General features: G+C 37.0%; 1 non-coding gene across 1 annotated transcript; it reads right to left on the reverse strand.

Annotated features, from left to right (window-relative positions):
• Positions 1 to 14,854: 14,854 nt before the first annotated feature.
• LOC119509717 lies at positions 14,855 to 14,983 on the reverse strand. The gene has a single exon (XR_005211775.1). It is a non-coding gene; the product is annotated as a small nucleolar RNA SNORA70 (small nucleolar RNA).
• Between the last annotated feature and the right edge of the window lie 2,597 nt (positions 14,984 to 17,580).

Consider the following 17,580-nt stretch of genomic DNA (forward strand, 5'->3'; position numbering starts at 1 on the left):
TTTTATCTGAGATTAATATTGCTACACCTGCTTTCTTTTGGCTGTAGCTTGCATGAAATATTTTTTTCCATCCTTTCACTTTCAGTTTCTTTGTGTCCCTGTGTCTAAGATGAGTCTCTTGTATGCAACATATTGATGGTTCATTTTTTTTGATCCATTCTGCGAATCTCTATCTTTTAATTGGGGAGTTTAATCCATTTACATTCAACGTTAAAACCGTGAAGGCATTTCTTGAATCGGCCATCTTATCCTTTGGTTTATGTTTGCCATATTTTTCCCTCTCTCTATTAATATCCTTTATTGTACCCATACCAAATCTCTTTAGTACTGAACCTTTCTCCAAGTCTCTCTGTCCTGTCTTTGTTTCTCTGTCTGTAGGGCTCCCTTTAGTATCTCCAGTAGGGCAGGTCTCTTGTTAGCAAATTCTCTCAGCATTTCTTTGTCTGTGAAAAATTTAAGCTCTCCCTCAAATTTGAAGGAGAGCTTTGCTGGATAAAGTATTCTTGGCTGGAAATTCCTCTCACTCAGAATTTTAAATATATCGTGCCACTGCCTTCTTGCCTCCATGGTGGCTGCTGAGTAGTCACTACTTAGTCTTATGCTGTTTCCTTTGTATGTGGTGAATTGCTTTTCTCTTGCTGCTTTCAGAATTTGCTCCTTCTCTTCTGTGTTTGACAGTGTGATCAGTATATGTCTCGGAGTGGGTTTTTTTGGATTTATTCTATTTGGAGTTCGCTGAGCATTTATGATTTGTGTATTTATGTTGTTTAGAAGATTTGGGAAGTTTTCCCCAACAATTTCTTTGAATACTCTTCCTAGACCTTTACCCTTTTCTTCCCCTTCTGGGACACCAATGAGTCTTATATTCGGACGTTTCATATTATCTATCATATCCCTGAGGTCCATTTCAATTTTTTCAATTTTTTTCCCCATTCTTTCTTTTATGCTTTCATTTTCCATTCTGTCATCTTCCAGGTCACTGATTCGTTGTTCAACTTCCTCTAGTCTTGTACTATGAGTGTCCAGAATCTTTTTAATTTGGTCAACAGTTTCTTTAATTTCCATAAGATCATCCATTTTTTTATTTAGTCTTGCAATGTCTTCTTTATGCTCTTCTAGGGTCTTCTTGATTTCCTTCATATCGCGTACTATGGTCTCATTGTTCATCTTTAGTTCTTTGAGTAGCTTCTCTAGGTGCTGTGTCTCTTCTGGTCTTTTGATTTGGGTGCTTGGGCTTGGGTTATCCTTATCGTCTGGTTTTTTCATATGCTTTATAATTTTCTGTTGTTTTTGGCCTCGTGGCATTTGCTGAACTTGATAGGGTTCTTTTAGGGTTTGTAGACCTATTGAAGTCCTTATCTCTAATTGATCAGATCTACAGCTTCGTGGAGTACACTTTCTCTAACTAACCAGCAGGTGGCATCCACGAGCCACCTGTTCTCCACAAGCCAGTTCTCCCCTGCTTAGCCTTTTTGGTGAGTGGGGGAGTGAGTCTTGTGGGGCCCAATTGGTGTACCAAGCTTGCGTGTGTAGTTGGTGTTGCCTGCCCTGTATGTGGGGTGTGTTTCTGGGCAGTCGGGGAGGGGGGGTGGCCCTAACAATCAAATCTCCCTGATGATCCTAGAGTTTTAAAGCTGCTGCAATAGTCTAATCCTTCAGTTCAGTCCTGCCACAGTTTGTCTCTGCCACTGACCCACAAGTCTTTGGTATTGGCGTATGGCTCCTGAGACTTGCAAGTGGGCCCCTCTTCCAGGCCGTGCACCCCGGGTCCTCTGTTGAGGGATGACTGTGCTATGTCACAGGTGAGTGCCGTCCCCCCCAGGGCAGTTCTGGGCTGCTGGGCTGTGTAGGGAGGCTCCCAGTCTGCTCAAATGATGGCTGAATGGGGCTTTGTTAATTCACACTGCTCCACCTTCCCAGCTCTGGGACATTCAGCTGAGGTTGCAGGGAAGGCTAATGTCCACGCCCAGTTTTGTGGTGTGTGCCTGTTATTTGAAGCACTTCCGTCACACTGGGTTGTCTGGGGCAGCTCTGGGCTATGGGGCTGGCGATGGGCAGGAGTGTTTCCTGTCCACCAGGATGGTGGCTGTGAGCGGACACCCCCCTTTTCTTGGGAAGTTGTGTTGTTTAGTGAATTTTCTCAGCCACTGGATTATTGCCTTTTGTCTCAGAGCTCTCTTAGTTCTGCTCTTGACTTGACGTGCCCAAATTGCAATTCTTTGAAGCTTTCTGTATTGGGCTTCTTAGAGTAATTGTTTTAGAAAAAGAAAAAAGGATTTAAAAAAAACAAAAACAAAAAAACAAAAAAAAAAAAAACGGCCCTCCTCAGAGATCTAATGGGTTATTGAAATGCTAATAGACAAAGCAACCAGGGCCATTAAGGAAAGGTCCACAGGGCAGAGAGATCAGCTTTGCTTCGGGATTTGCATATGCGCCTCAAGGCCTGAGCTCCGCCCTTCCCCTTTCTGTGTTCACCAGAACTCCAAAAATCCTCTGCTTTTATTTTGGAGTTTTTCGTGTTGTTTTTTTTCTATGCCTGTCTCCTCTCTGCTGGGCTGGCTGCTCTCAGAGTCTCTGGTGTCTGGTCTCAGTCTATCTATGGTTGGAGTTTGAATCAGTAGAATGAGTTTCCGATAAGAGCAGCCACTGCAGTTCTCCCTTCTCCTTCCCGGAGCTGACAGCCCCTCCTCCCCCGGGACTGAGCCTGGCAGGGAGGGGCGCGGGTCCCCTGGCCGCAAAAACTTACAGATTTCGCTGATCTCAGCAGTTCCACGTTTTCATGAGTGTTGTATGAAGTATGCCCAAAGACAGATTGCTCTGTGGTGTCCAGTCCATGCAGTTCCTGGATTTTTACCTACTTTCCTGGAGGAGTAACTAAAACTTACAGCTCACCAGTCTGCCATCTTGCCCCGCCTCCCAATAAGCGTTTTAAGAAAGAGAATGGCATGATTAGATTTCCACTTGAGAAAGATTAATTTGACATCAGAGTGAAGAATGGATTGAAGGGGTCAGGAAGAAATCAGGAGAGCAGTAGGAGCCTGTTGCAAAAATGCAGGTGAAAAAAGGATGGTGACCTGGACTAAAGTAGTGGTAGTGGAGTAGGTAGAAGTGGATGGAATTAGAAAGTGAAATTAGTAAGACTTGATACTTGGTTGGAAGAAGGGGCAAGGGAAAATAAGGAATCCAACGTTCTCCTAGGTTTCTGGCTTAAAGAGCCTGTGGAGGATGTGTCTGTTCTCTAGTAGGGAACCAAAATTAGTTGGACCAGTGTTCTTGGCAGTAGGCCATGCTGTCTCCCCTCAATTGCAGATCATGTTTTGTTGAGAGCCAAGTTTGGAGAACCAAAAGGCAGTTATGAATAGGGTACCATAGTCGTGATTTCCCAAGATAGTTTTGGTTTATCCTATTGTCCGAAAGTCGCATCTGGTTTAACATTTTTCTGGAAAAGTGTGCCTAGGTTTGGACCATAAATAAGTCATACTACTTATGAATGACTGCACTTAGAACGAAAAAGATGTTAGTTAAACACAAATTTTGTGGGCATTTGCAGTCTTAAACTAGTATGTAAAGAAGATGAGTTGTTAGAATAATTTAGTAATGAATAAGCCATTATTCATATCATTTATCAGAGAAAAATTACTGCAGTAGAAAATCTAAGTTATATCTAGCCTGACTGAAAAAAAAGTCATGTATCTGCTGGACTTTGGAAATTACTTTGTCCAACCTTCCATTTTTTAAAATTGTGAGTATAAATGACTCTAAATATTATAAATGGCTGTAATTTTATATTCTATATTACACAATTTTTGCAGAACATTTTTCACATAGATGTGATTTGTTGCAGATAAGATATAACTCAAGTCTATTCTAGAGTGAACAGTAGATTTCAGGGCTGTGTGAAAAGATTTCCATGATCACTGTACCTGGTGAAACTATCCTACCCTGTCTTAAAATCTTAAAGTGTACTTGATTGTTTTTATCTATGAGCTTCTTTTGTATATTTATAGTTCACCTCCTTCCAAAAAGTATCCAAGATATCTCAAAAGGATTCAGCCCCCATTAGAAACCAGTTTTTCACAGAAATTGATGATTCTAACTCCAAACTCTTTTTTATACAGATTGCCCTATTATTTCATTTTCAAACAGATTGTATTTCAAATATGCATTTGAGGGTTGGCGCTTTAGAAGTTGGAATACATTTTTATTGCAGAAACACTGCAGCAATTGGGTTTCCAGGCTAATGTACAAAAACGTGGTCAACCTTGAATGTATACTACCTCCTTGAAATCTGGGTCCTAGTAGTATTACCCAGGAGAGTGGAATGAAGATAGCTTTATCCCTATTTTTTATATAAAGAGGAAAATTCTGGAAAATGCAAAGTCTGTCTTGTTATCTTCATGCTTTCTGCATTTTTCTCTCTCCTGGTGTTTCTCTAGTGTCCCCTTGCTCCCCAATGTCCTTGATGACTTCTCTCCATTTCAGTCTGTTCCAATTCCTAAAAATGTCATATTTCCTAACAAGTTGCTTTTTTCTTCCCTAGTAAAATTCCTATTAATCAGGACAGAAAAAATAAGACATTCTGATTGAACATCCATAAGTGAAAGACTACCACATTTTTAAGATTTGCAGAACTCAATAGAGTATATATAGTACTATAAATATTTGTGATTTCTTTCTTTCTTTCTTGAATTTAATAGTTTAACAACAGAAAATAGAAAAATTTAGGTTGGGATAGGTATTTTGGGACCAGGCCCTCCAAATTTAGATCCTTTTCTTACTTTTATTTGTTTATTATTTATTTACAATTTGTCTTTACTTTCAGATAATAGCAAAAATTAACATTAGTATATCACCTGATAATACATTATATATATGAATTCATTTGGACCTGAAAGTTATTATTCCTCTTTAGCAGAAAAGGAAATCAAGGCTTAGAGAAGCTAAGTAAGTGACTAGCTCGGGATCTCTAGACTGTTGAAGCTCAAAATGGTTAGAAACCGATTCCAGAGACTCATTTCCTCTACTGGTTCTGTTGCATTAGACCACCTCCTCCAGTTTCCAAAGTTCCAAATATCTCCGTGCTGCTACTGAGGGCTCTGGCACCACCAGTAAAAGAAAGGACATACTAACTGAAGTTATTTAGTTCAGGATTGCCAACCCTAGAAAGTGGTTTTTATCAGAATGTAGATGTGTCTCCTCTTGTAAGGAATGGTTGTTAAAGCTAACTGCTGATGTAAACTTGAGATTTGATCAGAAGGGAATGGGGGAAGGGAGTCAGGAATAAATGAAAATGTTTTCCACATTCAGGGGCATAAATATATATTATATTATATTATATATTATATATTATATTATATATTATATTATAATTTCTTCATATGTGTATGTATATATATAATGACTTTACATTGCATACCAGAGAAGATCAGTATCTTCCAAAATTTTTTTTTCAATTTCCAATTATTGATGAGACAATGAAATTACATATCCCATAAATGTCAGTGTTTGGGAAACATTCTGAGATAGAAAACATACAATTGAACAAATAGTGAAGCAATGAAAACAAAAAGGGGGGGGGAAGCATGATTCAAAGAGGTCATAATATACATGATTATAAATTGAAAATGAAGCCTGATCAAAAGAAAAGGCTCTGTTTTCGAAAGAAGAGTGACAAAGCACAGCATGGAAATTCTCTTTCCGTTCCTGAATGACTTAGGAGGCTTAAGTTCCTTTCTCCTTTGGGGCCAATCCAGCTAATCAGCAGTGAAAAAGATTGCACAAGAAAGTGACAGAAGCTTTGGAGTCCTAGCTAATGCTTTGGGCATGAAGCACTGAAGGCACCACCGAGACACCCCTTTGGGATTCTTGAAAGTATGAAACCTTGAAAACCTTGCTTTGGTCTGCTTTGTACTAGCAGTGCTCTGAAAAACCATGGGACCTGGACCGCTATCTGCACACTGATGTTCGTGGTAATATTATTCACAATTGCCAAAAGGTGGAAGCAACCCAAGTGCCCATCAACAGATGAATGGATAAACAAAATGTGTCTATACATACAATGAGCTATTATTGAGCCATAAAAAGGAATAAAGCTCTGATGTATCTTACAACATGGATGACCCTTTTGAAATTTTTCTTCTGAGATACTGTATTCTGAGTAGGATTTGCAGACAGGCCAGGATGAATTATTTTAAATTATTTTAATTAATTATGTAAAATTATACATATTGCAAAATGGATGACCCTTGAAAACATAATGTTGAGTAAAATAAGTCAGAAACAAAAAAACCCCACAAATATTGTCTTATCTGACTTAGCCGGGAGGTGGGTGGTATTGTTTAATGGTTGAGCAGTTTCTCTTTGAGGTGATGGAAAAGTTTAGGTAAAGGATGTTGGTGATGGTAGCACAATATTGTGACTGTAATTAATGTCACTTAATTGTACACTTGAAAGTGGTTAAAATGGAAATTCTGAGTTGGGTATTGGTTACTACTATAAAAAGTTGTGTTGTTTTTTTTTTAAATGGTGAAATGGCAGGGCCAATATTAAAAATTTTAATATTCAAAATTAATATTCAAAATTTAAAGGAGCACCTGAACTTAAAAATAATATTAAGCAAATATTTATCAAAACTGCTCAGCAAGGAAAAACATACAACTCCTTGATGAAAAGAAGGTGCTAGACCACTACCTGCATTCAAAAAAAAGGAAACAAAAGTATTTTCCTTGTGGGAAAGTAAGGTTTCTTGCCGGGAGGGAGAGGGAAGAAAGAACTAAGGGTTGTGTTTGGTTTCTTTAAATTGCTGATAATCTATCAAACTTAGATTGGAGAAAACCCCAACAATGAAAATGTTAATCCATTTACTTTAATCAAAAGCTAGGACTTTAAGTAGGCAGATAGAATAGAGTTTGTCAGTATTTTGGGGTGATTGGATTTGTTTGAAATTTAGAACCTCCTCCAAAGTATGTTAAGGTTAAATTTGAGCAAAAGAAGCACTCTTCCTTTTGTTTTGGGCTTATTTGGGGGGAGGGGGACTTCTTGTTTGTATAAAAGCATATTTTGATTTACTAAGGTATAGGAAAAATCATTAATATTCATTTACTGAACTTCATTTTATTAGTAAAAGTTTTTTTTTAAAATCAATGACATTTTTATACCTTGGTTATTCTTAATATTCTTTGCTCAGTCAATTTGTCATTATTTAGTTAGACATAAAAATATTCTGAGCCTCTGTAACCTTAAATTCCAATGCCAATTATGATTCTGTTCTGTTATTTTCCATCAACATACTTTGCTTATGCCAGCACATAATTCTCATAGTTTGATAAAGGAGCTACTTCTGTTATTTAAAGAACTGTTTACAGAGCATGTATATCTTTGAATGTAAGTAACATCTAAATTATGTTTTGGAGCAGTTTATACTAAAATCTGCTACCTACATAGATTTATACTAAGAGTACAATATTTGTTGTTTAATATTTGTTGAATAAATGAATTATTAAGAATTTAGGAAAAGTTAAATTTTAAAAAGGAGCAGATTTAGTTGGATAAGCCAGGTGAGGGGTTCAAGTCCCACTAATAGCAGAGTAACTTACTGTAGTCCTCCTAGTTCCACGAGACTCAGAGAGGTCAGGATAACTCAAATTATATATAGCATTTTGTAGTTTACTAAGCTTGTTCAAATTCATTATTTCATAAGATCTTCATAATTTCTGTCTCCACAATATGTCTTACATCTCCCTCCTCCTACGCTGCCCCTCCTTAGCCCCAGCTTCCATCACTGCTGCCTCAGGCTACAAACAATGGCTTTTAATTTAGTCATTTTATTCCCACTGGCTCCCACCCACACACCTGTTCTAATCCAGCTTCTCCAGGGCTGGTAGAATTACTTCTCAGAGTGTAAATCTGTGTGTCACTCCCTGATTTAAAACCCTCCAGCTACCCCAAAGCCCTTAGAAAAAAAATCCCTGTATCTGATCACAGCCTCTAAGGCTCAACATATCAGCCCTTGCCTATCCTCCAACATAATCTCGTGCCATTCTCTCCCATTCACCCACTTCTAAGGTGTCTTTTTGTAATTTCTTTCCCATCACAGGGCTTCTGCACATGCTGCTCTACTTAAACTCATTTTCCCACCATTAGTTAGGGTAGTTCCTTCTTGCTTTTTAGCCAAAATATTTATCTTACTCACTCTTATCTAAAGTTATTCTCTTTCTTGCTCTGTTTTCTTCATAAAATTTGTCACAATTTATACTTGCTTTATTTATTTCCAGTTTACTATAGACTACGTCCATCTCATTCACTGATGAATGCCCAGTACCTAACACAGAACCTGGGGAGTAGGAAATAAGCAATAAAAACTCATTAAATGAGAATGAATAAATGAAAAAAATGAGCAGTAACCCTGTGAATTTCACAGGCTTTTCAAAGAGGTCAAATTTATTTACTAATGATCACGTATCGAGTAAGTGGTGAACCTAATAGAAGGTAAGTCTCTGACTGGGAGTCTAGGGGCAGCCCTACTAGATGACTCCCCCTCCGGCCACACACCCCTGCTGTGAAAATTACTCGGCAATATGAAGGGCACAAATAGTGGATTAATTTGTAGCATTGCTAAACATGAGCAGGCCATATACAAAATCGGGGAAAGATGCAAAAGCCAGGCTGGGGAAGGTCTTAAATACCAGGGTAAAAAGTCCAAAGTTTATCTGGGAGGTTATGAGCAGCCTTTGAAGGTTTCTGAACAGACAAATGGTATTTACAGAGCAGAGCATTTGAAAGAAGAATCTGACAGTAGTGTATTGGAAGGAAATGCAAGGGATGTCCACTAACAGACACTTCATGTACATGGTATTAAAATCATAAAATGAGTGGAGTCTGGAAGCAGAAGTGTGTGTTCTTCATTTTTCTAGTCCTGCCACTACCTACCTAACTAAGGTTAAGTCTTATAACCTCTCTGGCTTTTTCCAACCATTGAATAAATGTTTTATATTAGATGACCTTGAAGATTCTAATTCTAGCATTGAACAGTAAGGAAAATGCCAAACACATACTAAGCTCTATCCAAATGCTCATCTGTTAAATAAATTAATGAATACATAAAGTGGAATCTATGACTATAGACTGCATTTTTCTCATTTTAATATTTTATATTTCCTTGTAGAAACCTGGAAATTTCAGAAAAGCATAAAGGAGGAAAGAAAAATCACCCACAACCCCATCATACTAAGACAATCATAATTAACATTTCCACATACCTTCTTTCCTTTCTCTGTATGTTATTTCTTCCCCCCCTCCATCTTTGTAAAAGGTTTGTTATGATTTTTTTTTTTTGGTGATCAATATAGTTTCTGTGTAAAACATTTAGTAACTCCAAAGAGAAGAGGAAAATATAGCTTTGAAATCCATCTGTGTGTGCAGTTTTGTATCCTACTTTTTAAAAATTGTAGCACATTTTCTCATATCACTAAAAATTCCTCAGAATTTCTAATATCAAAAAAATAGACAGTGATATGGATACTCTCTTTTTAATTAACCAGTACCTGCCCCTCATGCCCATCCATTACTCATTCGTCAGTCATTTTTTGCACATGTGGGACTCTACATGAATGACATTATCAGACTCAGAACTTTCCCTCCAAACTTATTTCCCTAGAATTTGTAGGAATTTCACATTGGGAAGAAGTTCACCCCTGTAACTTGAACAGACTTACTAATTCCCTCCTCTGTGTTCCCATACCACTGGTTGAAATTCTATTATTGCAACTTTCATTTTGCATTATACTTAGGTGTGTATTTCCTCCTGTTAATTATGGGCTCCATAAGGGCAGAGACTATTTTTTAATGCAATTTTATTGAGATATATTCACATACCATACAATCATCCACAGTGTACAATCACTTGTTCACAGTACCATCATATAGTTGTGCATTCATCACCACAATCAATTTTTTGAACATTTTCATTACAAGAAATAAAAATGAAAATAAGAATAAAAATAAAAGTACAAAAGAACACCCAAACATCTCATATTCCCCATCCTCCATTATTCATTTACTTTTTGTCCCCTTTTTTTCTACTCATCTGTCCATACACTGGATAAAGGGAATGTGAGCCACAATGGTTTCACAATCACACAGTGTAAGCTATATAGATTATACACTTGTTTTCAAGAATCAAGGATAGTGGATTGCAGTTCAATGGTTTCAGGTTATTTCCTTCTAGCTATTCTAATACACTAATAACTAAAAAGGGCTATCTATGAAATGCTTGAGAATAACCTCCAGAATGATCTGTCAACTCCATTTTAAATCTCTCAGCCACTGAAACTTTATTTTCTTTCATTTCTCTTCCCCTTTTGTCAAAAAGGCTTTCTCAATCCCACAATGCTGGGTCCAGGCTCATCCCCAGGAGTCATGTCCCATGTTGCCAGGGAAATTTACACCCCTGGGAGTCATGTAAGGGCAGAGACTATTGATCATCCTTGTGTACTTAGAGACTAGGACAGGGCCTGGAACAAAAGTTTTTCTGTTTGTTTTTTTAAACCTCAATTTCAAAAATGAGTCCTGTAGTCTAAAATTCCTCTTCAGAATAGCCATCCACCAGAAATTTCACCTTTAGGGCCTTGCCATCATTTCAACTAAACACATCTAAAACTATTAAACTCATATCTCCTCCTACAACAAAACAAAGAAAATAAAACAAAAACTTCCCAACTCCCTCTGCAATAATATTTCTCTTTGTTGATGGTGCCCTATTGTCTTGGTCAAGTTTTAAACCTTAAAATTACTTTGACTATATCTGGTTGCTTCCCATTTCTAGTGACAATTTTTTCACTCCACAATATATACCAAGTGCCACTTCTATACCATGCATTGTTCTGGGAGCTAGGCACAGAAAAGTCAAACAGACAGTCAAGGTCCCTTATCTCTTGGAGCTTACATTCTGATGGAGGGAGGCAGTCAATAAGCAAAGAAACAAGCAAGTCAACAAACAAGGAAAACATCAGATAATGCTAAAATGCTTTATGGAAAATTGGAATAAAATGATAGACAATAACGGACTGGCTCCTTTAGGTTGATCATCTGAAAAGGTCTCCATCTACGAAGTTTCCCCTTCCTCTCTCTCCTTCCTCTGCAGTCCCCCTGCCAACAGGCCCTCCTGGCCTCGTGCCTACCTTGGCATAACAGCTTGGTGGAGGAGCTTCCTGACTCCAGAATCTTCTCTGGATCCTGCTATTGGATTGATTTTCTATTTGTGGTAGGAAGAAAGGGATAAGACCTATGGAAAATCGTAATTTTCTCCTTTGTTAAAACACACAGATTACAGCCTAAATTGTTGAATTCAGGGCTGAGTTTCACTTATCAAATGCAGTTCTTAACCATTTTTAGTTAATAAGGGATTAAAATTGGAAAGATTTCTTTGAATTTCAGCTCTGAGACCTTTCTTATTACTAGTGTTCAGGGAGAAGGGATTCAGCATTATATCCCCGAGGGAGCAAAGATAATGTCATTTTTCTTTAACCATTTAATCTAGACAGAAAAGAAAATTTATGGACTTCCAACTAGGTACTAGGAATTGTGCTGGATGTTTTATTTACCATCTATCATTTAATCCTCACGACTCACAATAACTCTTTAAGATGGAAATAATTAATTTGCTCCAAATCCCCGCAACTAGTAAGTGGTAAAGCAGTGATTAGAACCCAGGTTTGCCTAGCTACAAACCTTCAAACCTTGTAAATTGTTGGGTTACAAATGGTTTGAGAAAATGTTTGGGAGCTGGAGACCTAAGCTGCTTTGGAGAGTCCTTAGGAACTGAAATTTAAGGTGGGACCTGAAAAATAAATAGGATTTTGTCAGACAGGGAAGTGGGTAAGAGTATTTTAGAGAGACTGAACATTCTGTCTAAAGGTCTCAAGGTGGAAAGGAACATGGCATTTGAACTGAAAGGCGACCACTTTGGGTGGAGCATGATGAAGAGATTAGAGAGTTCAGGGTGGGGAGACCACACAGGGACTTAAAGATTTGGGGCTTTATACTAAGAGCAATGGGAAGACATTCAGGAGCTTTAAACCAGTGAAGGACAAATCAGATTTGTGTTTTAAAGGGCTTACTGTGGTTGGTTGGTACAGAATGAATTGGAGGGAAGCCAATGTGAATGCAGAAAGACTCATTAGGAGGGGTCATTATAATAGTATAGGTGACTTGATAATATATCTCATTGGATAGAACTAGATGAATTGAAGAAATATTTGGGAGGCAGAATAGATAAGATTTGGGAACTGATTGGATAAGGGTATAAAGGACTGGGAGGTTTTTGAAATAATTGCCAAATTTCTAATATGAGTAATTAATTTGTCCTAATTAATGGGATTGGGATCCCAGATGGAAGGAGAGGAATCTGGAGAGTGAATATCATAAATTCAATTTGAAGAAGTAAGCAGTTGGAAGAATGAAGTCTGGGTTGAACTGTAATAGCCAGTTCGTGATAAAGGAAGATTTGAAACTCATTGGTTGAGAAAAGTGCTCTCCAAACATTTTGATCTCCTATGCCTATTAGTTAAAAGTTTTTGAGTAACTAATTTAATAAATTATATATATTTATAAATCATAAAATATTAGTCTCCACATTAAATACTAGTAAATATTAATTTATTTTATAGATAAAATAAATAAAAATAAAACGGCATCAATGTCTTCACATACCCCAAGGAGATCATCACACTTTGGAGATAACTGGTCTAGAGAATTTCAAAAACAAATGGGCTATGATTTCAGACATATGCCTACTGGAAGTACCAAAGCCACCTTAAATCTTTTAATTTAGTGAAACTGTAAAGTAGTCAGGTTAACCATTCTAAGATTAACAATCAATTAATAAAATCAGAGGCGGCTTCCAAATTCGAAGTTAAATATCAAGTAACTTACCCAAACTTACCCAGTCCTGTAGACCAAATGGCAACCCTAGAAAAGCAACCAATAATTGGTAACAACTCAAAAAAAAAAAAAGCTTCAAATCTCATAAGATATTAGGTTAAAAGTACATTTTTATTGGTTGGAACTGTTTTAGTCGCAAGTGACAAAAACACAATTCGAACCAGCTTAAGTCAAAAGGTGAATTGATTAGGAGGATTCTGGAGTGTTTTATGGAAACTAAGAAGAGGAATAAGGCTGGGTCTTGGGGAACTGAACCCAGGGACTTGAATCACATTAGTCCCTATGGTAGCAAGTCTTTGTTCCTTTGCAAATAAACTTCCTTTTCTTACATATTAATTCATTTAATGGCAATAAGCTATGAAGTACAGACAACTAAAATTCCCATTTTATGGATGAGGAAACCAAGGCACAGTAACATGTTCAGGGTCATACGGTTAACAAGTGAGAAAGCCAGGATTCAAATCCAAACAGTCTCGCTCCAGAGCCCATACTCTTTAACTTTTCACCATGGAATATTTCAAACATACACCGAAGTAGAGAGACTAGTACAATTAATCGTATCCATGGACCCATTATCTAGGTATAATAATCATTGACTCAGGCTCACTTTGGTTTCATATATACCCTCACTGATTTCTCCCATCTGTACTGGATTATTTTGAAGCAAATCTCAGTCATAATTTCATTTTATCCATAAGCATTTCAGTGCTTACCACTAAAAGGTAACTTTTAACATAATTGTCACACCAACATGAGACATAAAAACTAACAATAATATCTTAATATCTTCAAATATCTAGTCAATGTTAAAATTTCTGTTTCATAACTTTTTTTCTACAGTTGGTTTATGTGAATCAGGATCCAAATGGGGTCCAAACGTTAAATTCAAGTGCCATGTCTCTTAAGCATCTCTTTTAAAAGCATACATTTTATTAAGATAGATAAGATCTAAATAGTTATTTTCGAAGTAGAAATTGATGGATGGCATAAGACATAGGGAACTGAAATTCAGTGGGAACTCAGAAATAACTTTTGGTCACAGTCCCCCAAAATAATATTATTGATCTAAAAAACAAAATGCAGTGGAATAGTACAAAATCCTATTACATCTCTTTTGAGTGATGGAGGATTTTGGTATCAAAATCTTTCCTATATCTAGGAAATCCAATACCCAGATATATACAAGAGATGAAAATACATTTATTCCTAACTAGTTTAAAAGATTCCTAAAAACATGATTACTTAGGGGTAAACTAAAATCGAAATCTTCTCTAATATATGCACTATGTGATTGGATATGACATAATTGGGGAAGATAAATCTCTAAAAATCCAGTTCGTCTCTGTGGGTATCATGTTGGGAAACTAATGTTTCATGCAAGAGAAAGCCATGAAAAATCAGATGCTACATAGGGGTATATGGACCATACAGTAGCCCAATCGTGACTGCAAGGTAATGTCTAGTACATTCATTTTTTTCTTTTTCTTTTTTTTGGTGGCCAGGAAGTAGTAAATTAGTGGCCACAAGTCAGGTGAGGGCAATGCTGGCAAAGCCCTCATGAGTGCAAGGACTGCCAAATGTCCAAGGGGCCACGAGTGGGATATATTTGACCCCACAACTATCCAGGATGAGGCATTTTTTGGCCATCAGGTCTTTGCATTTGTCAGCATTAAACCTGGTAAAGCAGCACTTCTTGGAGATATGGATCTTCTGGCAGTCAGGAAACTTGAACTTGGCCCTGCCTAGTGCCTTAGTCACATGCTCCTTGTTTTGAAGCTTGGTGAGGAGGGACGTGATGACTTGGTCAATGAGGACCCTGGCCACCGTACCCTGGCCTTCCAAAGGCACCCCGCATACCTGTCTGGAGTCTAGATGGGGCACTGCACGAGGCCAGACATGAACATCAACAAGAAGGGGCTGTCACCAAGGTCCAACGCAACACATGCAAGCAACAGTCCACATATGCTACAAAGGAGGCTGCTCTCTCCAGCCACTGCATACCGGGCCCCATGGGGAAAGAAGGACAGTGGTATAAGAAGTCCATTCTTTCATGGAACAATTTTTAAACTTTTTATTCTGGAAAATTTTAAATAAAAATAGGCACGTTACCCTCAGTAAGCTTCAACAATAACCAACTCATGACCCTTCTGGTTTCATAAGAGCCCCATTCACTTATTCTTTTCCATATTATTTTGAAGCAAATCCCAGACATCATATAACTTTATTTGTAAATATTTCAGTATTTATTTCTAAAAGATAAGGGTTTTTTTAGGAACATAATAATGATCTAATAATTAATAATAATTCCTTAGAATCATCAAATATCCAGTCAGTCTTCCAATTTCCAGTTGTCTTATAGTTGTCATAAGGGGGGGTTGTTTGTTTGAATGAAGATCCAGATAGCTCCACATACAATTGGTTAACAGTCTTTTAAGACTCTTTAATAAATAAATAAATAAAAATAAATCCTCCCTCATCTATTTTTCCCCCTGCAATATATTTGTTGGATTTTGCTGACTGCAACCCTATGAAGTCATTTAACATGCTTGTCTGTCCCTAGTATTTCCTGTAATCTAGTAATGAATCCTAGAGGCTTGATCTGGTGCAGATTTAGTTCTTTGAAAAGTCTACTTCATAGATGGTATTTTATACTTCCAACAGGAGGCACATACTGTCTGGTTATCCTATTTGATATGTTGTCAGTTAATGATGATCATTGTCTAGAGCAGGACTGCCCTAAAGAAATATTGTAATTTTAATTTTCTAGTATCTCCCATTAAAAAAAGTTTTAAAAAGGTGAAATTAATTTTAATTATATAATTTAACCCAATATATCAAAAATACTATCATTTCAACATGTAATCAAGATAAAAATGACTGAGATATTTTATAGATTTTTTTTTTTTCTGTACTAAGTCTTCACAGTTCTGTGTGCTTCTTTCACTCATGGCCAGTGGGTACTAGAGCTGGATCACTTTGGCTCACAAGATGTGACTGTGTGTATATCTTCCCAACTCTGCATTCAGTGACGTCACATCAATTGCTTGAAATTGTCTATGGTGGGAGTATTTACACCACAGTAAATGCCATGAACCAGGGACTTTCCCCTCTCAGAGAGCCAGTTATTAAGCATTTACAGCACAATCTGTTTATTAGTACACCTCAGTTAGGACTAGCCACATTTCAAGTGCTGTACAGGCATGTATAGTGAATGGATATTTGTATTGGACAGCAAAAGTCTATATCCTTAATGAGCAAAAGTCTCATTAAGGGTTTGCAATTCTATTCTATCATTCCTTTTTGGCTTATTTGCTAGAATACTTTTATAGAGAAAAATTCCTTTCATTAATTATTTAGTTACCCTAATGTACAGTTAATACAAGGAAGGCAGACTAAATCCTTGATTCTTTTCCTTTATTAATCAGTGTTCAAAATAATGAATTTGTTCCCTAGCAAAAGCCACCAATTAATATTTTTAGTATCATTATGGGCTTATAGAATCCAACATATCCGACTGTATCAATCCATTGCATTGGCCAGTGGAAGCCGTTCAAGGTCAGAGCCTACACTTTATACTGTTATGCTACCACCAGCACCATCCAGACTTTACATCTTATAAGATCAACCAATAGAAAAGGACTGACCCTCTTTTTTTAAATGAAATTTTATTGAGCTATATTCACACAGCATATAATCCATCCAAAGTATACAATCAGTGGCTCGCAATATCTTCATATAGTTGTGCGTTCATCACCACAGTCAATTTTAGAACATTTTCATTACTCCAAAATAAAGAAAAAAATAAAATTAAAAATAAAAAAGGACACTCAAAACATTCTAAACCACTTATCCCCTCCTATTATTTGTATATTTTTGTCTTTATTTTATTACTCATCTGCCCACACACTGGGTAAAGGTAGTGTCAGTTACAAGGTTTTCACAATCACATTGACCCTATTCTCTTGATCAAAATTTCAAAAGTCTGGGATTCATTGGCCCAGCTTGTTTTCAGTGCCCACTTCCGTGACCAGCAGTGCCATGTGAAAACTTGGCAGCTCTGTTAGGAATCAGGGGAGGACAGTTCCTAACATAAGAGGTGCTTGGTAGACAAAACAATAGGTTTCCACTACAACATATTTAAAATATTACACACAAACTTTAAAAACAGATCATCCTTATCATTTTAGTGATTGATTGCTTCATATATTCTTTCAATACATATCTATCAAGAATGTTTGATATTCATGGAGCTATTATTTTGACTGCCTAAATTTGTTACAAGACATACAAACTGATGTGAAATTCTTGAATCTTTAAAGACTTTTTACTTTATCAGACTGAAAGAGAATGAGGGTTAAAAACATCAATCTCCTTTAAAAGGTAACACAGAAGCCATAATTGCACATATTTTAAGAGGACAGGGAGCATCTTTTTGTTTCATTTGAGTTCAAGAAAGAGGCAGCTTTTCCTTGGGTTGTCCCTTAATGATGAAAAGTAAATATCATATTGAACTATCAGAGTTTAAATTTGTTTATGGACACTACATGTCAAAAATTAAATGGAACAACAAAGAGGCCTAACAGAACAACTGTGGTCCCTCTAGCTTGTTCTCAGTATCCTCTCACTCACTGAAACCTCCGA

Source organism: Choloepus didactylus, chromosome 14 (assembly GCF_015220235.1).
Source record: "Choloepus didactylus isolate mChoDid1 chromosome 14, mChoDid1.pri, whole genome shotgun sequence".
Lineage (NCBI taxonomy): Eukaryota > Metazoa > Chordata > Mammalia > Pilosa > Megalonychidae > Choloepus > Choloepus didactylus.